Source organism: Panthera pardus, unplaced genomic scaffold (genome assembly GCF_024362965.1).
Source record: "Panthera pardus isolate Hobbes unplaced genomic scaffold, ASM2436296v1 HiC_scaffold_6, whole genome shotgun sequence".
Taxonomy (NCBI): domain Eukaryota; kingdom Metazoa; phylum Chordata; class Mammalia; order Carnivora; family Felidae; genus Panthera; species Panthera pardus.
The window spans coordinates 115,044,682-115,071,788 of record NW_026526991.1 but is presented as its reverse complement, the minus strand read 5'-3'; the positions used below and the strand labels follow the sequence as shown (position 1 = coordinate 115,071,788).

At 37.9% G+C, this 27,107-nt stretch overlaps 1 protein-coding gene across 4 annotated transcripts in view; it reads left to right on the top strand.

The window, feature by feature from the left end:
- The window catches only part of WAC (WW domain containing adaptor with coiled-coil), an 86,650-nt gene that overhangs the window by 21,634 nt on the left and 37,909 nt on the right, over positions 1-27,107 (top strand). The gene's annotated exons all lie outside the window — the stretch shown is intronic.

Here is a 27,107-nt window from a genome sequence, read left to right as displayed (position 1 = left end):
TATTTTAAGTATTTATTTATTTTGACTTTCCAGAGTATTAAACATTTTAAACTTAATCTACTGGTCTAACACCAGTTTCTTGTGGGTTTACTTTTAAAAAAAGTGAAAGATAATATTTGCATATTCTAGAAGTTCTTTTGTAGTCTTTGTATTTTAAAAGTGGAGCCTTTCTGGTTTTTATTTAACGGGTGAGAAATGGGTATTATAAAACAGGCATTATATAGTTACATAATGCCATTTAACATTGTGGGAAGAGTCCTTACAGATTTAAAATATAAAATTTAAATTTTTACATTTAAAATTTTACATTTAAAATCTGTAAGTGATGGGCCCCCGAGTGGCTCAGTTGGTTAAGTATCTGACTCCTGATCTCAGCTCAGGTCTTCATCTCAAGGTTTTGAGTTCAGGCCCCTGTTCTGGGCTCTTTACTGGTCCTGAAGCCTACTTAAAAATATATATAAAGTTTGTAAGTGAAGTGTAAATGTTAATTCCTAAATTTGGCAATTTATTTCCAGTGAAAATTGAGAGTCAATATTTATAATGTGTGTGTTTCTGTAGCTGGGGAATGGAATGAGCACTGAGGCTTGGGTGAAGCATCCTGGGTGTGCATTTGTATGGTTGTATGAGCTTCAGTTCTCTTTGCGTCTTGGTTTCCTTTTCTTTCCTTTGCTTAGCCCTTGATTTTCTTAATGCCCTTATCCTCCCTTATCCCCAATATCCAGTTTTTGAGTCTCTTAGATCGAGCCTCTGAAATAGCTTTTGAATCTATTCATTTTTTTCTCGGACCCTGATCCTCTTTTGCCTGAACTAAAGACGTGGGATACTGCCCGTTCCTTCCCTGCTAGTTCATTCTCCCCAGCACAGCCAGAATCACCTTTTAAGGAAAGTACATTTGCTCTTTCTTTATGTAAAAAATCTTTCAGTGTCTTCCACCCCCTTAAGATAAGGTACAAATGTTTCACTGAACAGCTTGCTATATCTCTTTCTCATTTTCTTGCTTTCTTACATGCTTCAGTTCTTTGAGGATAATGAGTTCTGTCACACATGGGTACTTCACACGTGCCGTTTCCTTCTAGGATATTGTCTCTCCTCCACCTCCTTTAGCCTAGTTAATTCCTTCCTGTTTTTTAGGGTTCACCTTAGAAGTTACTTCCTCTAACCTCCAGTGCTCAGTCTCGGTTAGTTAGCACATCTGTTACCACATGTAACACCTTATTTCTGGTGATTGTATGGTAGTGTCCAAAGCTTGGCCTCTCATTTTCCCCTCCCAAGCCTGCTTTTCCCACAGTCTGCTGTATATTGTTAAATAGAAAATACAGCCTCTCAGTTGCTCAGGCCAATAATCTTGAGCCTCCTAAACCAGTCTTTCTGCTTTCCTACTTTCTAGCTCTTCAGTTTATTCTCCACGCAGCAATCATATCAAGTTACCCCTTTGCTCAAAACCTTCTCACATGTCCTTACAATGGCCTACAGGCCCGGTGTGATTTGTTACTCTCTCCATTGTTACCTCTGACTTTATGTCTCTAGATTTTACTTTTCATTTGTTTGGCTTTAACCACAATGACCTTGTAGTTCCTTGAGCGTTCTATGCACATTCCTGCCTCACAGTCTGTCTTTGCTTTCTTTTTTATTGGATATCTCAGATGTCTTCTGTCATTTAGGTAGTTTGAAAATGACATACAAAACGTGGATTAAGAATACGTATCCGAGTAATAACACTGAATTGAATGGAATTATCAAAAGGATTACAGTGACATCTGTGGTACCGTGGTTCTTACCCAGGCCAGCAACAGATTGTTCAAATGCTGGGTTTCTCATGAATCTTTTTTTCTCCTGCCAGAGGAGTAAATCTCTAATCTTAAAGACTAAATTCAGTGTGGTAATTTAGAGTCTATAGTTTTTTTCTTTTTAACAAAAAGTGAACATACACTATCAAATATATTCCCAGTAACCTTAACAAGCCTTTGGTATTCTTCAGAATACTTTAGTGTATTTTGGAGAAACCTATATTCATTATGTTTTTAGAGAAACGTTATGGCTTTTTTTCCCTTTCAAAGAGTCACTCGGAGTGTTTAAAAATGCCACTCATTCCCACTCAACGACTACCTGAATCAGAACTTCTAGGTGATGAAACCTGGATGTCTGCATGTTGGGGCACGTAAAAATTTGACAACCAGTACTTCGTGCTATAGGAATGGTAGAGTTACAATGGAATAGAGGAATTAAGGATTCCAGGGCATGGTCAGTGGCAGAAAGTTTGGGGTAGACTTTTAATTTACAACTTGTCGGTGTTCCTGTGCCTTCTGATTCTGAATGACATTTTGTTACTTGAGGGTTACACTAGAGAACCTTGAGGAATACTCTTTGATTCAAATCAAAGAAACATCATGAACAGTTTGGTAAAGAGAGTTTATACAACTCCTTCTTTCTAGGGAAATGCCTGTTTTGTCTTAGTGCTTTGGTTGCATCAACAAATTTTAGGTGTGTGTTATAGGAATTGGGAACTTTTTTTATATTAGCACTCAGTTTTTAGCCTGAATGTGAATGGGTTATTTTGGGTTGAGGATGGCTATTTTTTCCTATGTGCTAGCAGTAGTTCTGTTATGTGAAAACTTTGTTGCTTTAATCCTTTTAGTGTATAACAGTGTTAAGTTGGAGATTCTCCTAAACGTTTGGGACTGGCAGTTGCATACTTTGGTTATATTTCTGTGAATGCTGCTTAAGTCAAAATTATTCAACTTGAAACAGTCTTTTTCTAGTAAAAACAAGTGGTTATACCCTAAGGTGTTTGGAAATTAGCTTTGAGTATCTGTGTAATTGACTTATAGGCATAATTTAAAGCATTTTCAGTGCTGGTGTAAATCCTATTGAGGCAATATAACAACAGCATTATAAAATTGTATTAATGTCATTTAGTATTATTGTTACCTATGTGAAGGATACGAAATTTAGAAAGCTCAGTCTTTAGAGAGAAAACTTTACCTCTGTGAAATTACTCATTTTTTTCCCTGCTGCCACTTTAACTTTCTTCTCCAGTGTTATGTGCAGCAGTCTACTTTTATAAAAATAAATTGTAAAAAATTTTTTGTGAGTGGACCAACCTATGTAAGTTAGGAATTTTTATTTTTCTTGGTCTTCATTATTGCACTCCATTGTGTTAAAAGACTGTAGTTATATTAATGAAAGCACATAAAAAATAACTGAATTTGCTTCAGAATCAATAAAACATGGCAAATTCAAGAACTTCATGGAATCCCAAGGTAGGACTGTCCCAAGGATTAAAAAGACGCTGCCAAGAGTGGAGCATAATATTTATGCATTGCAGGCTTCTTAGTTGATGAAATTGGTAGGCACCTAGAAGTCAAAGGTTGACCAGAAAAGAAGTTAGAAGATTTCAAGGAATTGTAAATTGAATCTGTAGTAGTGCATTGGTACAGATCAACGAACATGAATTTGTTACTGTAACAAATGGAATATGTAATTGTAAGAAAATACTGGGGAAAGTGATATTTTCTATAAGATACTGATATAGCAGGTAGAAATAAATTGGACGTCTACCATGTTAGAGAGTTCGAGAAAAGTGCTGCCTCATAGAAAAAGCTGAAGAAGAGGAAATAAAAATAATCTAGGGAAGTGTAGGGGTTGTTAATAAAGAAATGTTGAAAGTAAGGGTTGCCGTATAGAAATGAGGAAGGTAGGATGCCTGGGTAGCTGAGTAGGTCAAATGTCCGTCTTCAGCTCAGGTCACGATCTCGCAGTTCAGGAGTTCGAGCCCTGCTTTGGGCTCTGCTTACAGCCTGGAGCCTGCTTCGGATTCTGTGTCTCCCTCTCTCTCTGCCCCTCTCCCGTTCATGCTCTGTCTTTCTCTGTCTCAAAAATAAGTAAACATTAAAAAAATATATATATTTTTTAAAAAGAGGAAGGTAGGCATATGACTGTGAGGGGAAGAAGTATGTTCCAGGCTGAGAATAGTAAATGGCAAGGGCTTCACATGAGAATGTGTTTGGAATATTTGTTTGAACAAGATAGCTACAGATGTTTTTAGGGTGAGGGTGATAGAAGCCCAAGAGAGGTGAGGCAAGGGCCAGATCAAGCAGGGTCTTGTAGGCTTTTGAAAGGATTTGGGGTTTTACTCAGATGAACCATTGGAGGATATTGAGTGACTTAATCTGTAGGAACAAGACAGGCAGTATTGCATTAGGACAGTATTGCATTAGTGGAAAGAGACCATAGTGGCTTTGGATTTGGATGAAACAGTAGAAGTGGTGTGATTCTGGATGTATTTTGTGAAAGAATCAACAGATAAACTAGAAGAATGACTCCCAAGAGTTTTCGCCTAAGCATTTGGAAGCTGGAATTGTCCTTTATTGCACTGAAGACTATAGAACGAAAGGTTTGGGGTTGGATAGAATTGCGAGTTTTGTGGTTTTGGGTTGTCTTAAATCTGAGATCTTGTTCAGACATCAAAGGAGTAGGCAGATGGCTGGGTCTGGAATTTAAGGAGGAGATTGGGTTTGGGTCCTCGGCATATAGAGTGAATTTAAAAACTAGGAGACTAGATTTCACCCAGACTAGAAAATGAGTAATGATGAGGGTTCTGCAGCCTTTCTTTTCCGTAAAGGACCTAGATAAGTAAATATTTTTGACTTTGCAACCATATGGTCTCTTACAAATACTCTGCTCTACCAGTGTAGTGCAGTGGAACTATGATATCGTACAAAGGAATGAGTGTGGTCAGATGGCCAGATTTGATTAGCAAAAAGTTTGCACACCTCTGCCATCAACAAATTAAGATATAGCTGCAAATTTATCTGGTGGTGCCACCGTGTTTAGAAGTCAGGGACTCTCCATGTTTAGAAATCAGAGAGTGACTAGGAAAGGAGATGGGGAAGGAACAGCCAGTGGAGTAAAAGAGAACCTTAGAGAGAGTATCTCCTGGAAGCCAAGTGAAGAATGTTACATGATGTTTGTGATGACTTCTGTCTAGGTCTGTCAGTAGGTTGGGTAACGTGAGTCCTAGAGGGTATTGACCTCCAGCAGTTTCAGTGGGCATGGGGGAATGAAGACCTGATTGGAGTGTGTTTAAGAGCATAGAAGAGGTGAAGACATTGATGAACACAGGAGTTTTGCTATAAAAGAGTAGAGAACAGAGGTATGGCTAGAGTAGGATGTGTGGGTTAAAGGAAAGGGTTTTCCTTCCTTCTTCCCCCCCCCCCACACTTCCTGCCTCCTCCTCTTCCCCGCTCCCTCCCTCTCTCTTTTTTTGAAGAGTCATTAAAATATACTGATAGGCTGATGGAACCGATCTAGTAGTGGAAGAACTTGCAGAGGGACTATTGCTGGAGCAGTGTTGAGATTTAGTATACAAAATAAAGGGTTGACCTGAGATAGGAGCATTAACTATTCATTGATAATAAATAAAGAGGACAGCCTATTAGTATTTGAGTGTATATACTGATTGTTCTTTGTCATTTAATTATAGCTGGAGAGATCACTATAGCACCATTTTTTAAGTAAATCATAGGAAGATTTATTTGAAACTATAGTTGCTAAATTGGTGTTCTTAATGCTTTCAAACTGCATCCTTTGGTGCCATTGGTGTTCTGCAAAAGTACCTTGCCAGGTCACTGTTAGCAAGGGAAGAGAGACCAATTCTATTTGTATCTGTTTTATATATCTCTTCTGGGTAAGATTTGTTTTTGGAAAAAGATTCTTCTTTAAAGGTTTTGAAAACCACTTGTCAAAATATTTTATATTTTGTTAATATGAAGTGATAAATGTCAGAGTTAAAAGAGGGCCGCCTGGGTGGCTCAGTTGGTTAAGTGTCGGACTTCAGCTCAGGTCCATTATCTCAGGGTTCATGGGTTCGAGCCCTGTGTCAGACTCTGTGCTGACAGCTCGGAGCCTGGAGCCTGCTTCAGATTGTGTCTTCCCCCACTCCTCTCTCTGCCCCTCCTCCACTCACAATCTGTCTCTCTCAAAACTAAATAAATGTTTAAAAATATTTTTAAAAAAGTAATGGAAGGTGATGATCTGCACCTCTTCAGAACTCTATGCTCCCCACTTAATTGAAGAAATACATCATTAAAAATAAAGGAAGCCTCTTGTGTAACTGCCCTTTTTCAATCATAGTATCCTCTGGATGTCACACTCTCAACCTTGTCCTGCTCCTTTCCTAGAATTACCCTGATTTTGGTATTTGTTGTTCCCAAGAATTTGTCTTCTTTTGATTTTGTGTCACCTAAAATGTACTTTCATAAATTTTCTTTTGACAAATGAAAAGTTTACCTTTATCTTATTTATTTTTTAAATTAAAAAAATTTTTTTAATGTTTATTTTTGAGAGAGAGGACAGATAGTGCAAGCAGGGAACGGGCAGAGAAGGAGACAGAGAATCCGAAGCAGGCTGCAGGCTCCAGGCTCTGAGCTCAGCACAGATTCTGATGCGGGGCTCAAACTCTGGAGTTGTGAGATCAGAACCTGAGCTGAAGTTGGATGCTTAAAGGACTGAGCCCCCCAGGCGCCACTAAACTACTGTTTTTAAAAACACTTATATTTAAAAGTAAACTTCTCAGGGCTTTGTGCTGACAGCTTGGATCCTGGAGTCTGCTTCAGATTCTGTGTCTCCCTCTCTACCCCTCCCCCACTCATGCTGGCTTGTTCTCTCTCTCTCTCAAATATAAATAAACATTAAAAAAACTGAAAAAACAGTAGTTCAAAACAGTCTGTATTAGGTAGGGTATGTGGATGTATGTGTGTTTTAATGAGATTTGACCCTAGATTGCAAAACTTAAATTTTTTCGTTAGGGGGGGATGGTGAGTGAAATACTTTCTGGCTTTCTCTGCTAGACTATTGCATCAGAATCTTTTGTCGGTGGGGTGGTTGGGGAAGGGTTAACATTGAGACGACAGGAGAACAGAGAACAAGAGCTGATCGTGATACACGATATATTGCAGACATTTGAGATGCGTCCTGTTTTCTTTTTTTTTTTTTAAGTTTATTTATTTATTTTGAGAGTGTGAGTGGGGGAGGGCAGAGAGAATCCCAAGCAGACGCCACGCTCAGTGCTGAGCCCGACCCTGGGGTCAATCTCCCCATTGTGAGATCATGACCTGAGCCAAAATCGAGTCAGACACTTAACCCACTAAGCCATCTAGGCAGTCCGAGTTCTGTTTTCTAGTAGATTTTCTAGATGTTTTCCCCCCAAGCTCCTTAAAGACAATGACATCAGTTGAAAATCTGATTCAAATAGAGTGATCTCACCTTTTATAGCATGCTCTTTTGTCTGGTACGTGTTGTCCTTGCATATAATAGATGCTGAATAATATGATTTAATGAGAAAATAATGTTATGGTTAATAGTTTTTGAATTTGAATATAACTTAAGAATATACTTTTAGGAGATAAAGGTAACAAAAGTTAATAAAATTGACAATATTTAGGCATTTTCTGTTCCTTATTTGAAGGGGTCAGACTAATTGAATATTGGTTTTCCTATACCATAGGATAGGAAAAAGTTTAGTGGGGATAGTCAATTATGTTAATACCAGTGAGTTAGTGACATTGTGGTACAAGGAAAAGAAATAAAATTTAACATTAGAGCAAAGGACTCTAACCTATGTTTGTCTTCCCCTTATTAACTCTGTAGCCTTGGGCTCATTATTTAAAATTTTTCTTTGGATTTTGAACTGTAAAGTAGGTATTTTTACTACCCCTCTCAAAGACTTGTTTGAGGATTAAATGGAATAATGTACCTGACATCTGTAACAGTCCCTAATGTGTACAAGGTAATCAAAACATGTTACCTTGTTTTTTTTTCTGTTTTGTGATACTTTCTGTTTTGAGTAAAAATCTATTTGATTTAGGCACAAAAAGCCCTATTCTTTCAGCATTACCCTTTTTAAGTAATCTCTTATTCGTCTCTACTTGTACCTAATATTTCTGTCTTTATTTTTGGCTTCTGCCCAAGCTTAGTTGTGTTCTAGAAGGTAGAACACATGAGATTTTGGATTTCAACAAAAAAAGGGAATGTTTAATGTGGCACTGTTTTTTATTGAAAATATTTCTTGAAATTTAATTCTTAAAATGCTGTATTTTATAGCTTTAATCAGTTAGGTTTCAGAATTTTACAGCGAGCTTGAGCTGAACTGTCTGAAGTCTTTTTGATTACCTTCTACTTTTAAAAGTTTATGGCAATATAATGATAGCAACACAAGAGACTTCTCTATTTTTAAGAATTACAGTAAAACCTTATTTGACTAAAATAAAGTCTTTGTGAAATGGCATCAAATATGGAAGTGTAAAAAAGGAAAGGATGGTGTGAAGTTCATTGATGTGATTGGCTGGTGTCGGTGTTGTCTCTGCAAGGCAAGATGATTTATGTGAAGGTGATAGAATGAGAACATGGAGGTTAGACAAGTGAACAGGGTGATTAAATATGAAACAGACTTTGTGGAGATGAGGAGGTTTAGTGGGGATAGTGAGGAGCAATGATGAAAGTCACCTTCCAGCAAGAATGGCTTTATGATTAGGGACTGTGAGAGAAGAAAGCCACAGTACAGTGTCCCCTCTACTTGTCATCAACAAGCAGGATATAGAAGGAGCTGTCACACTTGGGTTTAAATCCCAGCTGTTTGTTTTTAGCTGGTTTCCTTTTTTTAAAAAATCTTTTAATTATGAGGTAATTGTAGATTTGCTTACAACTGTAAAAAATACTACAGAGAGGCCCAGTGTACTTTTTATCTAGTTTGCATGCATGCGGATAATATCTTCTGTAACTATAGTATACTATCATTAGCAGGAATTTGACATTGTTACAGTTGTAGGTGTGGAAAACTTTTCCTTTCCCTTCTGAGGTTCTTTGGCTGGTCTAACAATTAAATTGGCATCAAACCGATAAATAGGAGAAAACAATTTGATTTCCTATCTACAAGAGCCCCAAACAGGGACTCATGAGTCCATCAGTTGAGGCACATACGATGTCTTCAGTCAAGGAATGGGATGGGGCCTGGGGCTTCGTAGGGGCGGAAGGTAATTCACAGGATGATAAAAGCAGATGTTTGTAATTAGAAGTTTGCCCTGCCATACAAATAGGTCTTTTAGTTTAAAAAGTTATCTCAGGTAATTAGGAAGCTCGTACCAGAAAAAGACTATCTAAATTCTTTTAGGTAGTTATGGGAGAGGGAGAACTTTTTCCTGAGTCTGTAGGGTCTTAATTTTCTTTAGCTCAAAAATATCCACATGCTGAAGTGGCATATTTTTGGGTGACGTATTCTGCTCTCCTTCACGGTCTCCTGTGGCCGTATTCAGATTTTTACCAATTTTACATGCATTGCATATGTGTGTTTCATGCAATTTTATCACGAGTAGATTAACATGACTGCTGTCACAGTCAAGATACAGAACAGCTCATCACAGTAATTTCTTGTGCTTTTTATAGCCACATCCACTTCCCTCCTTCCACTCAACCTCTAGCAAGCTAACTGCTCTCAATCATTACAATTTTGCTGTTTGAAGAGTATTATATAAATGGAATCACAGTATGTATGTAACCTTTTAAGATTAAATTTTTTAACTCCTCATAATTCCCTTGAGAACCAAGGGGCTGTGTATCAGTGATGCATTTCTTTTGTATTGCTGAGTGGTATTCTATGGTATGGTGAACCTCAGTTTGTTTAACCGTTCACTTGGGTGGTTTGCAGTTTTGGGCTCTTACCAACATAGCTGTGCGTTCACGTACAGACTTTTGTGTGAAATAACTTTTCTTTGTTGCAGATAGCTAAGGTACAATTGCTGGATCATATGGTAGGTTAGCTATTTATTTAACTCTTATTTTTTTTAATGTTTGTTTATTTTTGAGAGAGACAGACACCGTGAGCAGGGGAGGGGCAGAGAGACAGGGAGACACAGAATTCGAAGCAGGCTCCAGGCTCTGAGCTGTCAGCACAGAGCCTGACATGGGCTCAAACTCACGAACTGTGAGATATGACCTGAGCTGCAGTTGGAAGCTTAACCGCCTGAGCCACCCAGGTTGCCTTAGCTGCTTAGTTTTTTAATGACAACTATAAGTAGAAAAATTTTCACTTAATGGTCATCAGTCATCAAACTGTGTTATTATAATTACTGTTGCCAGAATTTAATCCTCGTGTATTGTTCTCTCTGTAATTATATTCTTCTGTAAGTCATGATACAAATACCTGCATGTTTTTTAGGAAAGCCTTTAATCACTGGATGCTAATTTAATGTTTCAATATTTATATCTAATGTAGAGTGATATTAAGTGTATCAGATTTGCTTTCTTCTGTTTTACTTAGAATGTAATATAAGCAACTCTCCTGGGTAATTTGTACTTTCATATTTGGTCATTATACTTATTGGAACAAATAACACTATTCATTTAATAGATTTAAGGCAATTTTTAACCTGTCAAACTCGAGCTGTTATATTTTCACAGAGGTACATATTGCTGCTACTCTCTTTTTAAGACATTTAAAAATTGTGTTCAAAAAGCAGTCACATACTCTAGAGTCAGACGTAGCACGGTGCCAATACCTACTAAACTGCAGTTGTCAAAAAACACACCGTAATATAAAATACAGTCAGCAGTAAAATTACTGGATGTTATTTAATCTGCCTTGGAAGATTTAGGAGACTTAAAGAGATTGTAGTGTATGTTGTAGCCTTTGGCACGTGTCTATCAATCACCTGGGAAGCTCAAACGAACTTGAAAATTCTCGTTCTTAAAAGTGGTGGTATGGGACTAGAAATCCCATAGTTTCTTTTGATACATAGTTAAGTCTGTGAAACTAAACAGAACTCCAGGGAAGAATGATTTCTGTTTTATTCTGTTAGTGTCTTGTACCATCTTTGGTATTTGCTCTTCAGTGTTTGTCAAATGTGAGTACTGTGTGCAGTAGGGTGAGGGGTGTAGCCGAGTGCTTTTATGAAATAAAATTACAACAAAGGAAACATTTAAAGTCTATTTTGAGTACATTAATATTTGCTGTATAATGTCATTTGGCATAAAAGTTTTCAAAATAATCAGTGATCATAAGTGGCTGTTGATTCCAGATGTTAAGCAGGTGCGTTTAGCTGCATTTAGTGCACACTGCTATCTTAGCAGTACAGCTTCTCTCCGTTTGAGATTTGTTATTAGTTCGATTTTTCTTACGATTGTTAGTCTGTGTTAATCTAACCCCATCTTTCCCCAGGTTATGAGTACTTTAATTTTTGAATTCTTAAATATTTGATAATGTCCTACTGTTGTTCATTATAAATGACGTCTTGGTTAGAGAGGTAATTTTCTGGGTCACATCCATTTTCTTTTAGCACAAGACATTATCACTTTGTATTCTAGCCTTTAAGGTTTCTGTGGAGAAGTATGAGGTCAGCCCTTTTTTGTTTGTTTTATAAGTGACCTGCTTCTGCTGCCTGGATGCTTTAAGAATTCTTTCTTCATGCTTAAAATTCAGCAGCTTTACCAGACTGTGAAGGAAGATACGCATCAGTTTTATCGGTTTTTTATTTTTCCTCCTGTATGGTGACCCCCTTCAATCTCCAGAATAAGATCTTCCTGTATTTCAGGAAAGATTTTTTTTTTTTTTTTTTTTTTTTTTAAATACTTCAGTGTCCTGTTTTCTGTTCTCTTCTTCAGGACCCTCCAGTTTTATGTATGTTGGCTTCATTTTTCATCTGTGGCATTTTATCTCTAAGTGCTAGCATCCCTGTTGTTTTGTCTTCTGTGCTTTGTGTTATTTTTCAGGTCTGTGTACCTCCTTATGGATGACATCACTTTCAGCAATGTTGATTCTTTCATTACCTCAAATGTTGTATTTGTTTCTTTGATGATTGCATCCTTAAGTTTTTCTTCTTACTTCTTCCAGCTCCCCCACCCCTTTATGGTATCCTTTTGTTTCTTGTTTTGCTTTTGTTTCATAAAATTCCTGTTCTTTGTACTCTGAGATAGAACAGAATTTGTTTAAAAGTTAACTTTTTTCAAAGTTTTTTCTTCACCCTACTAATGGTATATACCATTACTTTGGTCTGTGTATAGGTTCTGTGTAGGGTGGTTTCTGTGTACTTGAGTGAATTTGAGTATCTGTGTGTGTGTGTGTGTGTGTGTAAATTGTGATTCATTTCTCTTCGATTCTGTTTCTTATTCTCCTGGACACTACATTAATTGTATCCTTAGAAACTGGTTTTTTATCAAATGCTTGGCAATTAGGGAAAGGGGTATGGGAAGTGTCTTTTGGGAGGAGAGTCATGGAAAGGAGTGTCATGAGAAGGCAGTTCATTTGTTTTTTTCTCAACCCACACTGTATGTGATTAACTCTCTCTTCAGAGCTCACTTTTGGGGTCAGTGCAAAGGTTTAGCGTGGCAGGGCCCTCCTTCCTGTTTCAGGTTGTTCTGTACTTAATTGGGCCAAAAAGTCAACAAATGGGTCAAGTGACCTTTCTCTCCCAGCTCATCTGCCTGCTGTAGTTTTCAAAATATATATCCTAACAGACTTTAGAGGAACTGGGTATTGGTCTTTAGCACTTTTCTGTACTGAATATGGATTTGATTTTAATTTTCTCTTGAAACCATCTGTCAGTGCCAGTTTGTTGGGTTGTGACCATTCCATTGTTGGATTTGATTAAATTTTCTGTCCCCCCCCCCCCCCCCTCCGATTTTGATAGGTTTTATAGAGGGCAAATATAGAAACTTGTTCATGTGGTCATCCTTCTGAAAGTCTGTCTTTAATGTAATTTTCATTACCAAGTTTTTGTGCTACGTAAATCATTTAATTGTTGAAATATATTTATCATTTGAATCATTGAATTACAGGCTTTTAAAATCAATTTGGAAGTAGTCTCTTAAGATGACTCTTCATGGTTCTTTTCAGTGTTAAGGTATTGCTAACTCCATTTTTGTATGGGTTGGGAATTCTGACACCTAGGTAAGTGGTCACTAGAAGACACAAATATTTCTCTGATTGGTTATTAGGGTATTTGCATGCTATATGGAGTATAATGTTGCCATTAGGAACAGTGATGTAGAACCACTTTTTTATTGAGTGAAAGTGTTTCTGGATATTTAGGGGAAAATCCACACATTAAATAAGTAATATGCTTCTGTGTTTGGGTATTATATGTACATGTAGGAAAAAAATCTAAGAGGATAGAGTTATTTTTCCTGATTTTTTTTTTAAGATTATGAGTATAGTTAGTATTAATACCTGTTTCAGATAAGTTATTGCAATTTTAAAAAAAGTAAAAAAAAAAAAAGTCTTGATTGGGAGTGTTCTTGGTATTAAAACGTATTACTTGGTGATAAATGATCATTATGTATAAAGATCATCCTTTCTTGAAGTTTATCTTCTTCATACTAAGGAAACTACCTATTCCTGCAGTTGGTAATTTGTTGTTAAAAGTCTGTTTGAAATTTATCAAATGCTCTCTCAATCTGTTGTTTTTTTTTTTTTTTTTTTTTTAACGTTTATTTATTTTTGAGAGAGAGAGACAGAGCATGAACAGGGGAGGGTCAGAGAGAGAGGGAGACACAGAATCCCAAGCAGGCTCCAGGCTCTGAGCCATCAGCCCAGAGCCCGACGTGGGGCTCGAACTCAAAGACTGCGAGATCATGACCTGAGTTGAAGTCGGATGCTTAACCGACTGAGCCACCCAGGCGCCCCTCTCAATCTGTTTTTAAAAATCGGTGCATTCAAGATTTATATTCATGTAAGTTCGATATTCAGATATTGTGCTTTCCTGGCCTGAGGTGCATATATAGTTGTGAATTCTAACTTCTGTAACGCCCTATGGTTCTTGTTGTCTTTGTTAGAATTTTGTAATGGGTTTCTTTTATGATTGAGTCTGTTTCTGGAACACATGATACATTATAGGAATTCTTTTTCCTTGAAAGTTTGAAACAGTTCCTAAATCAACCTCTGTAATCTAAGTCTGGCTAGAGCTGTTATTGGACAGGGAGGGGGGTGAGAGGTGGAACAATGAGACTGAAGGGAGAGTGAAGAGATCTGTAATATTTATCCAAAAAATGTTGCCATAAAATGGATACGTCGGTTAAACATTATCAGCAAATGTGATCTGTTGAACTTCTCCTCTTCTAATTATTGAGCTTCTGTTTTTATTTTTTTTTTAATTTTTTTTTAAATTTTTTTTTTTCAACGTTTTTTATTTATTTTTGGGACAGAGAGAGACAGAGCATGAACGGGGGAGGGGCAGAGAGAGAGGGAGACACAGAATCGGAAACAGGCTCCAGGCTCCGAGCCATCAGCCCAGAGCCTGATGCGGGGCTCGAACTCACGGACCGCGAGATCGTGACCTGGCTGAAGTTGGACGCTTAACCGACTGCGCCACCCAGGCGCCCCTGTTTTTATTTTTAAAATACCTCATAGTAAGCAGCATTTGCATCTGTGTTTATAAAACTGGTTTAGGCAATGTGTCAGTGTTTACTTTTCCCTTTAATAGACACCCATTTCACAGTTGGAGAACACCTAGACACAGTGTCCAATGTTACATTACCAGTAGCTCTATGTAAAACTTCAGCCCTGTCTCAACGCAAAAGCAGGATGACTTAGCAACAGAAACCGATGGGAATTTTGGAATAAATGCTCTGTTTATGCGTCTCCACTAGGAGCCATGGAAGAGCAATATTAAAAATGTCTTGCCTGGGCTCCTGGGTGGCTCAGTTGGTTAAGCCATGACTCTTGGTCTCGGCCCAGGTCATCTACCGGTTCGTGAGTTTGCACCCTGCATCGGGCTCTGCGCAGACAGTCTCAAGCCTGCTTGGGATTCTCTCTCTCCCTGCCCCTCCCCTGTGCAACATGCTCTTTCACTCTGTCTCAAAATAAGTAATAAACTTTAAAAGAGAGATATCCTAACTTAAAAAAAAAGTTCTACATGTAAGGGAATACCCAATGTTTTCTTTGAGGTTACTCTTCTGTAATGTGCTGCCTTTTTCTTTTAATACCTCATAATTTTGGGAAAGCACTTTTCCGATTAATATAATGGTGTACAGGGAGGAGGGTAGAATAATTTTTTACTAATATGTACTAATTATACAGTTTTAGTGGGTGTTGGCAGGTAGTGAAGGTCATCTTAACACTTTTTTGCTGTGTCATATTAGTTACATTTAACAAGTGAAGTTTATATACTTATATATAACCCACAGGATTTGTTACTACTACCTAGCTTTTTGATAGCTAATATATAGAATTTATCTGTATCATTCCTTTTGTTTGTTTTATTTATTTTTAAGAGCGAGAGAGAGAGAGACAAAGTGTGAGCCGGGAAGGGGCAGAGAGTGAGGGAGACACAGAATCCGAAGCAGGCTCCAGGCTCTGAGCTGTCAGCCAGATCCCGTCACGGGGCTTGAACCCATGAACTGCGAGATCATGACCTGGGCCGAAGTTGGATGCTTAACTGACTGAGCCATTCAGGATTCTGTGTCATTACTTTTTAAATGATACTGTATGGAGGCTAGAGGTTCCAAGGATGGGACTGAGCATGTCTTCAACCCCTTATACTCCCATCACAATAAGAGAGTATCCTGCTGTACATATCGGGCTTTCATTCATGCATGTGTTTTATTTTAGTCTACTGACAGACCCAAGCGCTGTTACAGGTATTCTAGCTGTGACATGAGAGGCAAAGTCCCTGTGTTCAGGGAGCTTTTCTCTCCTAGTAGAAGAGACAGACAATATGAAATAGACAAACAGGATAATTTCATATTGTGGTCTGTGCTATAAAGGAAATAGTGATTTGACATGGTAATGGAATGTGACAGGAGGTGGTCAGGTAAAGGCTCTTTTAGGGGGTAACTTGTGAATTGACATTTGCAGGAAGAGCAGCAAGCCATGTAAGGAAAGAATTCGGTGGCTTAAAGTTGGGAAGATATTAGGCAACTATTTCTTTGAAAGAATATTCTTCTTTAATCTTTTGTGTTATTCTTAAAGATAAATACTCTTAAGTCTCCTTTTTTCATGGTGTACCTAGTACTGTTCAAAAGCATTGGGGGGAAAAAACCAAAATACTCAAAAGCAAGTAACAGTTCTTAATATTTTGAGAGTTCCTTGTCTGAGAGATAAACTCTGTTTTTCCCTTAGTTTTGCTTCCAAGGTCCTTCAGTAGTTTTTTCTTAATTTAGCTTTACACCCCTTTTAGCTCATCTATAGAAAGTTTATGTTCCTATCCCACTAATTTTAGTGGGAATCGTTATTGCTCTCTGAACCCTTGTCATCCTGTGCTTTCCTTACGCCATTTCTCATATTGTTTTTCTTGACTGAAGTTTATTCTTCATTTCATTTTATCCAGTTAAATCTTTTGTTAGATGATCTTTGTAATTTCCTTTACTATCTTAATATAAACTGAGAGTTACAAGTGTGTGAAACATATGAGAGCGTAGCACATACTTGAGGATTCCTTTGTTTTCATTTTTCGACCATTTCTAGATTGAAGAATACCATGAGGCTTCCAAAGTTGAAACTGATTACTTTGCTCAATTGATTATAGTCAGGAGGTAAAATTACTTGGAGACACATAGGCATGACAGGACCTGCCTCTCTTTCGCCGTGTTTGCTGTACTCTCTCTAAAGGCATCAGCTTGGGAAAGGATAGTTTCCAACTACATAGTCTCCTACCCACCTGTTCAGAATCTTAGGATAATTTGGTAAGTTTCCTAAAACTCAATTTTTTTCATGCTAACCTATGCTATATTCTTTTCTCTTTCAAAGGAATGCGTTCCTTACTTTGGCTAGCCACGTTGTTAATATAAATAGAAGAAAACAGAACAATATGAGTTGTAATCTAATTACACTCCATACAAATAGCCGTTAAGGAGAGATATGTGCTATGAGAGGGGGCTTGTTTTAGGTTGGAGGATTAGGAAGGGCATTTCTAAGGATGTGGCTTTTAAGCTGAGACTGAAGAAATGGATGACCAAGAGATAGGCAGATAAAGAATGGGAGATAGAGGTGAGATAGAATGTATGAAGGATCTAGGGTAGGAAAGAACTGGGCATGTATTCAGAAACTTGAAAGTGGCCAGGATAGCTCAGATGTAGAGGGCAAGGTGTGGTTAGTGCTGCAGAATAAGGCTGGAAGGGTAAGTAGGGCCAGAGAAGTTGAATGGCTTCCCACTGTAACCATTAAAATTCAAGACACCTGTCATGATTGAAGATACAGGCTTGAAAGATTACTTCGACTGCTCTGTAGAGACTGTTTTCAAATGGAGACCAGAATGAAAGTGGGAGAGCAGTTTGAATATTACAGTGAACCTAGTGAACTTCTACTGGAATTCGTAAGAATGAAGAGATCCTTACTTCAAGACTAGTTCTACATCAGCCCTGTCTTGCTGTTTGCTCTATGTCGTACTGAATCAAGTGCTTGAGATCATTGAAGAGTCCAGAGTCCTGTGTTGATAGTTTTTCTAAACAAGTAGAAGTAATTCTGCACACTGTCCAACCAGTATCTTATTTGACAAGTGAAGATAATTATAGAAGGTGGGTGACCTCCTCACTTTTATTTAGTAAGGCAGAGGCAAAGTCTGGACTGAAGCCTATATTTACCTGCTTGAGTGCTGTTTTCCCCACATGGTTCTCAATTTTAAATGTCTTTTTAAAAATTGAGGTATAGGGGCACCGGGGTGGCTGAGTCGGTTGAGCATCCAACTTCAGCTCAGGTCATGATCTCACGGTCCATGAGTTTGAGCCCCGTGTCGGGCTCTGTGCTGTCAGTTCAGAGCCTGGAGCTTGCTTCGGATTCTGTGTCTCCCTCTCTCTCTGCCCCTCCCCGACTCACGCTCTGTCTCTTTATCAAAAGATGAATAAACGTTAAAAATTGAGGTATAATTCGCATACCACACAATCACCACCACCACCACCACCACCCCACCAGTAGCAGTCACTCCCCATTTCTTCCCCTCCCTGCCCACTCCCCAACCACTGATCTGCTTTCTGTCTGGAGAGAGTTTTCTGTTATGGACGTTTCATATAAATGGATTACATGTGGTCTTTTGTGACTGGCCTCTTTCACTTAACATAGTGTTTTCATGGATCACGTATGATGTGTCATGTGTCAGTACTTAATTCCCTCCCCCCCACCTACCCAGGTTAAAGTTTCTTTACTTCAGTAATTCTTAGATCCTTTAAAGTACATTTAAGTTTTCTATGAGAGAATATCATATACAACTTTTTCCAGATTTACATGACCATGTGACATTTTGTATTCAAAGCATCTCATAGAATTAAAGAAATGATGAATTAAGGGTTTCTGTCTAAGCTAGACAAGTCAAAGTCACATTTAAGTTACGGCAGATTTTTTTTTTTTTTTTGGTAAGTTTTATTGGTGTGTAATCCACCTCCTGTACAGTTGACTAATTTAAAGGGTGCAGTTCAGTGGTTTTTAGTATACTCCCAGTTGTGCAACCATCACCACCACCCATTTTAGAACAATGTCATTACCCAAAAAGAAACCCTATAGCTTTCACCTTGCCCCCAGTCTTAGGCAGCCTTTATGTCTCTATAGATGTGCCGATTGTGGATGTTTCATCCTAGTGGAATCCTACAAGGTACAGCCTTTTGTGACTGGCTTCTTGGATTTAGCATAACATTTTCAGTTCATCCATGTTACACGTTGTGGCAGTACTTGTTCATTTTTATTGTCGGATAATATTCTGTATCTTATTTATCTGTCAATCAAGTAGACATCTTGTTTGTTCCTGTCTTTTTTTGTTTGTTTTATTTTTGAGAGAGACAGTGCACAAGCATGGGAGGGGCAGAGAGAGAGGGAGACACAGAATCTGAAGCAGGCTCCAGGCTCTGAGCTGTCAGCACTGAGCCTGATACGGGGCTTGAACTCAAGAACTATGAGAGCATGACCTGACTGAAATTGGAGGCTTAACCGACTGAGCCACCCAGGCGCCCCTGGTTTGTTCCTATCTTTTGGCTGTTATGGACTCTGAACATTTGTGGACACATGTTTTCATTTCTCTTGGATATATACCTAGAAGTAGAATTACTGGGTCATATAGTTCTGTGTTAAAAAGAACTATTTAAAAGGTTTAAAAGTGTTTAACCTTTTAAGGAAATGCCAGACTGTTTTCCAAAGCAGCTTAGTATTTTATATTTTCAACACCAGTGTGTATGAGGATTTTGGTTTCTCTACATCCTCCTCAACACTTGTCCATCTTTTTTGACTATAGCTATCCTCATGGATGTGAAGTGGTGTTTCATTGCAGCTTTGCTTTGCATTTCCCTAATAGCTAATGTTGGTGACCATCTTTTCATGTGCTTTTTGGTCATTTGTATGTCTTTGGAGAAATGTTTGTTATCTTTTAGTCATTTAAAAAGTACTGTTTGGGGACGCCTGGGTGGCCCAGTTGGTTAAACGTCCGACTTCGGCTCAGGTCATGATCTCGTGGTTGGTGGGTTTGAGCCCCGCCTGCGTCGGGCTCTGTGCTGACAGCTCAGAGCCTGGAGCCTGCTTCAAATTCTGTGTCTCCCTCTCTCTCTCTGCCCCTCCCATGCTCATGCTGTCTCTCTCTCTCAATAATAAATGTTTAAAAAAATTTTTAAATAAAGTACTGTTTGTCTTTTATTGAGTTGTGAGAGTTCCTACTAGTAGATCTAGGTAAATGTCCTTTGCATATATATGATTTGCAAATATGTTCTCCCATTCTGTGGATTGACTTTTCACTTCCTTGATGGTGTCCTTTGAAGCACAAAAGCTTTAAATTTTGGCAGAGTTTAATTTATATTTTTTCTTTTTTCACTTGTACTTTTGGTGATGATTTGAGCTTACATTTACTTATAAGAGTTTTAGTTTCATCTCTTACATTTAGGTCTGTGATTCATTTTGTATTATATGTATGTATAGTGTATAATGTATGTATGGGGTGAGGAAGGAGTCCAACTCAACTTTATTCTTTTGCATGTACACCTTCCCTTAAAATATGTTGTGAAATTCCATTTCTAGACTGTAGGTAAATATAAATAATGTTACCTACACATGTTAGAGTAAGAAAGATGTGGGTAGTTCTAAAGGAAGTATGTAATACATACTTTTCACAAAGTAGTTTGTATCACTGCAGAAAAATAGGTAGCATATTCATTTGGGATAAACATAAAGGATAGCAGTACTGCTTTTAAAACAAGCTTTATTAATGAAATTCAGTGAAAGCTGCATCTTTCATTTATCTCTGCTAGTTTAATTTTTGGTCCTTACTCTTAACAAAGGAATCTCTTTGATATCATTTGTTTGTGATAGATACAACAGCAGGTATATTGTATGACGTTGTTGGTGATGAAGTTTTTCAAAGTGATGAGCATGTTGGTAAGAGTTTGAAACAGAACTAAGTACTGTACAGTACAATCTAAATTTCTAGAAAAATTTGCATATTGTGTTAAGCAGAATTAGGTTCTAGGTTTAGCTAATTATAAGCTAATTTTTTAGATGGGACAGATCTTTGAGAAATGGCCTCTGTACACTAGGCATCTCTGGCCCTCTTTCACTAATTGTCAGTGGGTACCTTCATCTAGAACAGTGCTGTCCAGTGAGCCATGTATGCAGTTTTATTCTACCAGCCAACATCTGACATTAATTTTAATCATATATACTATTTAACCCAACATATCGAAAACAGTCATTATGTAATCCATATGAAAATATTAATTGTGCTATTTTATATTCTTTTTGTATTGAGTCTTTGAATCCAGTGTGTGTTTTGTACATACGGCGGATTTCCATTTAGAGTAGCCACATTTCAAGTGCTCAACAGCTGTGTGTGGCCTAGTGAACTATCACTTGTATAACACAGATCTCGAAGGAGTAACTCAACTACAGGGGACTGTCCAGTGCAAGCCTGTTGTCGCCACATTATCTTATTCATTTCCACCCTCACCGAGAAACGAGAAACGTAGTCTGATTACATTTTGCTTTTCCACCACCATTGAGCTCGTGTACAAGTAGTAAATTGGAGAATGACATCAATATAAACTGAAACTGTGTTCGTTCATATGTGAAATTTTTTTTTTTCTAGGCAGGGAGAATCAGAATAGCAGGAGTAGGTTATGACCTTCAAATAGAAAGGATAAAGCCCTCAACCAGCTGCTGCACAGGCAAGACCCCTAAAGTCAAGTCTACTCCCCCAGCCTTCATGGCTCCCTGTCTGTGGCAAGTTGCACTTTCTTCTCTGTCCATTTTAACTGTAGCCTCAATGCTCAGAACTTCACTTCTCTGTTCTCCGCCTCAGCAAGCTGCATTTCTTTCCTAATTTTTTTTGCGTTTTTAATATCCCCTGAAACAATCTACAACTGTGCTGAGCTGCTTGCCTGTGCTATTCAAGTTTTTGTTTATGCTCTGGTTGTAATAAAGTTGCATAATTTTGAGTGATTTGCTCTTATTCTATTTTTCCCATAAGACTTATTTTTAGTGTGAGTTTGCAGAATTTAAGGTTTTTCAGGAAAATATTTGTCATGTTATGGTAAAATTACTCATTATAGGTGTGGCTTTCTTTGTAAAATCTCCTTATTTTTAACTGTTTGTGGCCTCTTTGAACTCTTCAAAGGAAGACTGAAGACAGTGGAAGGCAGTAGAGCATTTAAAATAAAAGTGTGGCCCGGATACTGACCATATTAAAACCCTCTTATGAAAAATTTATGTCTTGGGGGTCTCATCCCATATACCATGAATCAGAATCTTTGTGACATTCAACCTTGAAATCTATATTTTTTTAATATACTAAAGTTTGAGATCTGCTGAACCTTATTCAGGCATACTTACTATCTGCTTTTATTAGTTTGAATAGCAGTTTAGGGTGGTTGAAATCTTGCATTTAGCATTCTAGGTATACCTTACCCATTCCAGTTATTTGTTGAAGGCATTAAGACTTAATTTCTAAGTCTGAGGATCTGATAACGGTTGTTCTGAATAAGGATACAAATGCTGTGATATTTATCCCTGAGTAGAATGAAAACTGTTGTTTCACTTTTTGAAAAGCTGGTTGCATTTCCCAGCCTTGTTTGATCATATAGAAGTTTATACCTGCTGTTTTTCCTCTACACAGGCGCCGCTACTTTATCTTAGATTAAAGCCCAATCTAGCAATATTTTAGTATTGTAGGTCTCACAGTCATTGTTACAATTAAAAGAGAAACAGTAGCCATAGGTAATACTTAAATGGTTGGCTCTCACTGTGTTCTGATAAAACTATTGATGAAAACTTACATCCAGCAGGTTGTATTTTGCTGATACCTGGATTCTAGTCTGACATTAGCATCTAATCATGTTGGTACATCTCTGTTTCATTTCTGCCTTTGGTTAAGCATAGACCTATAACCCCTTTATTCCACTCCCCACCCTACCTTTAAACCTAAATCTCAGTAATATCCTTTTCTTAGAGGTCTTTAAGACTTGCTTCACCAGTCCTCACTTTTAATTTTTTAACGCTATCATTTAAAGTCGATTTTATCCCGCTTATCCATAAATCTACCTTTCTCAGATTTTTTAAGTAGTGAGCCCTTTTTTGGTAATATACAGAGAGCATTGGGGAGCCTGGGTGGCTCAGTTGGTTAAGCATCTGACTTCAGCTCAGGTCATGATCTCACTGATGGTGAGTTCGAGCCCCTCATCGGGCTCTGTGCTGTCAGTTCAGAGCCTGGAGCCTGCTTCAGATTCTGTGTCTCCCTCTCTCTCTGCCCCTCCTCCATTCACACTCTGTCTCTCTCAAAAATAAATAAACGTTAAAGAAATTTTGTTTTTAAATATACAGAGACCATAAAGGGTACCAGACCATATAAACAGCTTTTGCTTCTATTATTTTCCTGGGCCAGACAGCATCCGTGAGACTGTCTTTAACCGGCTTTATATATATATTTATATATTATATTAATTATTATATATATATGTGTGTGTGTATACGCATTTTTTTCCTCACCAGCATATAATCTTCCTTTGTGCACTTGAACAGTCACTGGATATAGTATTAAAATTCTGAGTTCAAGGTTTATGCATCTTAGGATATATTGCCATCCACAAATCACTTATTTTTTCTCTCAGTCTTAGACTCTGCAACCTACTAATAAAAATTTGTGTTCTGGGGAACCTAGGTGGCTCTGTCGGTTGACTGTCCGACTTCAGCTTGGTTCATGCGTTCAAACCCTGCATTGGGCTCTGCTGTCAGTGTGGAGCCGACATCGCATCCTCTGTCCCCCTTTCTGTGTACCTTCCCTGCTTGCTTGCTCGCTCTCCTTCAAAAACAAATACACATTAAAAAACAACGGAAAACTTGTGTTCTTACTGTGAAACACACAAACTCATTGTAGGGCAGTATACAAAAATTCATGTGAATTTTTAAGATAAAAGATTTAGAAGAAATTTTGTGATGTAGCACTTTTTGTATAGGTATGGCAAATGTAGCTCTGAAAATCATAACCACCATCCCCATTAACTCTGATGCTGGGTGTGTATCATCACTATACTTTTCTACTTGGGTGTTACTTCAGTTTGGAAAGAACTACGTGGAGAAATGAAGACTCAAATGGCATACCCCCCAAAACTGCATTAAAAGATAATATAAATTGTAGCTTTTATTATAGAGTTAGTTTTAACTTAATATAATCATGTTATTCAGAAGCAAATCTGCCCTGCCTTAAGTTCTTAAGCACACCCTTCTGGCTAGAATGTACGGATTTATTGCCTACCATATCATATCATGCTTTTTATAAAAACCTCTTTTACTTAGTTTTGAATTCTGTTTAAGAATGTCAGTTTATTTTTAGTCTCTTACTAAAATATCTGTGTCTTAATCTTGCTTCTCACTTCTAAGTTTCAGTTGTTTTGCTAAGTGGTCTAGATAAATCTGTTTCACAGGATGTAGACTCTAATCCCTATTGAAAAAGCTCCTGTCTCTGAAAGTGCCTTCTCTCTTAACAGCTGATTCAGTTTTCTCTTCTCTCTCAAGTCTTAGACTGGTGTGCCTCTGTACTTGGCGTTTTTGGCGATTATGTTATGCCCTCTGAAAACACATACATCAGGCCTGAAAGCTCTCTGATACCATCTGTGTCAGACTTGTGGAAAGTACACTGTTTCTTCAGAGGCAAGAGCTTAGCTAATTGGGTGGTTGTCAATTTTTGAATTTTTGTTGATAGTAAGAATAACATTAAAGTGGAGTAGATTCATGGATTTTAACCTCATGGGAGGCTCAGTCAGTAGACCTCATTCGTAATATAGCTTATGTTTGTTTTTTTGAAGTTTGTTTATTTTGAGAGAGACTGAGATAGCACAGGTGGGGGAGGGACAGAGACAGGGTGAGAGAGAGCATCCCAAGCAGGCTCAGCGCTGTCACCGTGGAGCCAGACAGGGCTCGCATTCACAAAACCCAGGAAACCGTGAGATCCTGACCTGAGCTGAAACCAAGTCAGATGCTTAACCAGCTGAGCCACGCAGGCACTCCAAATATACCTTAACGTTTATAGAGTACTTCACTTAGCATGTCTTTTCAACAAATCTTTAATTTGGGTCTTTTATTTTATAGATTTAAGCATAGATTCTCTTGCTTACGAATAAATACAAGTAAACGTCAGGGCATCTAACACAGGCTTCTTAAAGGATTATTCTAGGATTCTTTTCAGTCTTTAAAATTGGCCTTGATTTTCTTTATTTTCAACATGCCTTTGGAAATTTCAATGGGAATCTCTACTAGGGATGTATAAATATGACATTCCAAGTGTGTATTATTCTGCTTTTTATTTGTAAACCTGACTTTAAAATAAGAGTTGTAAAGAGTGCAAATTTTGGCATAGATCTGGTTTTCTTAAAAACCTGGGAGTATTGCCTTTTCTTTGTAACTGAGTGTGTTGGGACTTGGTGATTGTCTAAGAGGCTCACAGGACCCAGTGTGTAATTACTACCCTGGCTATGACCTATTATCGTGAAAAGATACAAAGCATAGTCAGCTAAGGGAAAAGATATGCAGAGTAAAGCCTGGAGGAGACCAGGTGTGGGCCTCCAAGAGTCTTCTTCCAGTAGAGTCAGACAAGACCTACTTCTTCATTCCTTCAGCAGTAAATTGTGACAATACATGTGAAATGTTGACCACACGGGAGGCTTATTAGAGAATTAGTACCCAAGATTTTTACTAGATTTGGCTTGTCGTTACATAGGCACCTCTCCCTAGCACGTACCAAAAATCTGGATTCCCAATAGGAAAGCATATGTTAAGCATAAACCATATTGCATGCACAAACAGCTTAGAGCCAGTGAGCAACTGTCAGCTGTTGTGGGAACTCTCCAGAAATCTAGGTTCCCACATGTGAGCCAAAGGCCAACTGTGTAAGCGGGCTTTTCTAAGGATAGCAGTCTTAGCCCGGCTCTGTAACTTTTCTGCACACTGAATTAATCTTGACTGATTTCGTCTTGATTGTGTTTTATGTTGTTTATTGAAGAATGTTTAGCCAACTGTATTAAAGTTTAGGGTGTTTTATATAAACACATGCCATACAGCAAGAAAAAAATTAAAAACAAGTAGATGAAGAAGTCATCAAGCAGTAGCCTTGTTGAGAAATTTCCTGTTATACCACCTCCGTTTTGCCAGGTTCTTAAGTAACCTTCTTTTGTCACTTCACTAGCTTTTTTGGGTCTTTGGATCTGCTTCTGGCATCCCTTGCAAACTGGCCCTTATCCAAGGTTAAGTGTTGGTCATTGCCTTTGCTCTTGCCATATTCTTACTTCATTCCAAGCTCATAGTGCTTGTTTATATTATCATGCAAGGTAAAGTTAGAGTCTCCTACCTTTCACTTCTAATGGAGGAGACTTCCAGATCCCCTTCTGAATTCCTGGTTCTGTGTAGATCTGCTGACCACTTCCACTTGGGTATCTTAAAACTTTATAGTCCCCTTCTGTCCCCAGTTCACTTTCTTATCCACCTAGTTTCCTCTGCTGATATAGTTAATTCTTAATTATTTCTACTAATAACAACTCTGGTTCTAAGTGCTAATTCCTAGACCAGTCATCCATTTAAATTACTCTTCCCACTTTTTTGTTCATTATAGGGTACCCTCCATACCATTGACAGTGTAGTTGTTTTTCTTTTTTTTTTCTTTTTTTTTTTTTTAACAAAAGTTGAATTATGGTACCTTGTTGCTGAAAAATAAACATGTGGAATGAAATTTGAAATACTAGCAATTAGACTTTTATGATGAGCCTTTTCATATCCTTACCAGCATTTTTACAAGTCTATGTTTTTATACCTTGGCTTTAAAATTTGTTGTTGTTGTTTTTTTTGTTTTGTTTTGTTTTGTTTTTTTTACTATTTATTTATGTTTGAGAGTGAGAGCAAGAGGGGAGAGGCAGAGAGAGGGGGAGACACAGAATCCGAAGCACTTCCAGGCTCTGAGCTGTCAGCACAGAGCCCAACGCAGGGCTAGAACTCATGACTCATGAGATCATAACCTGAGCCGAAGTTGGACGCTTAACTGACTGAGCCACCCCGGCCGGTGCCCCTCTTTTTTTTTTTTTTTTTTTTAAAGACCGTGAACACTTATCTCTGATGGTCTCTGAGATGTGTGGTTTATTCATAAAACTTATGAATTACTTTAAAAACCATTCTTAGGTAGAGTTGGTCCTGTTATTAGGGGACTTGATAACATTTCACCATCTTGAAAGGGAAGTACTTTCCCTAAGATTTAGTTTTCTTGATATTGTTTTAGTTAAAAAATTGGCAGAACTCTTTAAAATAAAGTTGTACGAGCTATTTAAGAAATTGAAAAATAGGGGCGCCTGGGTGGCTTGTCAGTTAAGCATCTGACTCTTGATTTCGGCTCAGGTCATGATCTTGCGGTTCTTGAATTTGAGCCCTACATCCCCACATCTGGCTCTGTGCTCACAGTGTGAAGCCTGCTTCTCCCTCTCTCTGCCCCTCCCTCTCTCTGCCCCTCCCTCCACTTGTGCGTGTACTCTCTCAGTAATATGTAAAAGTTCAAAAATATTTTTAAAAAGAAATTTAAAAATAATTGCAAAAACATATTGGATATTTGTGACTTTTAGTTGTGTATCGCTTGAAATTTTGTGACTTTTTTCTTTATGTGTGGTTGTGTTTCTGTCTTTCCCTAATA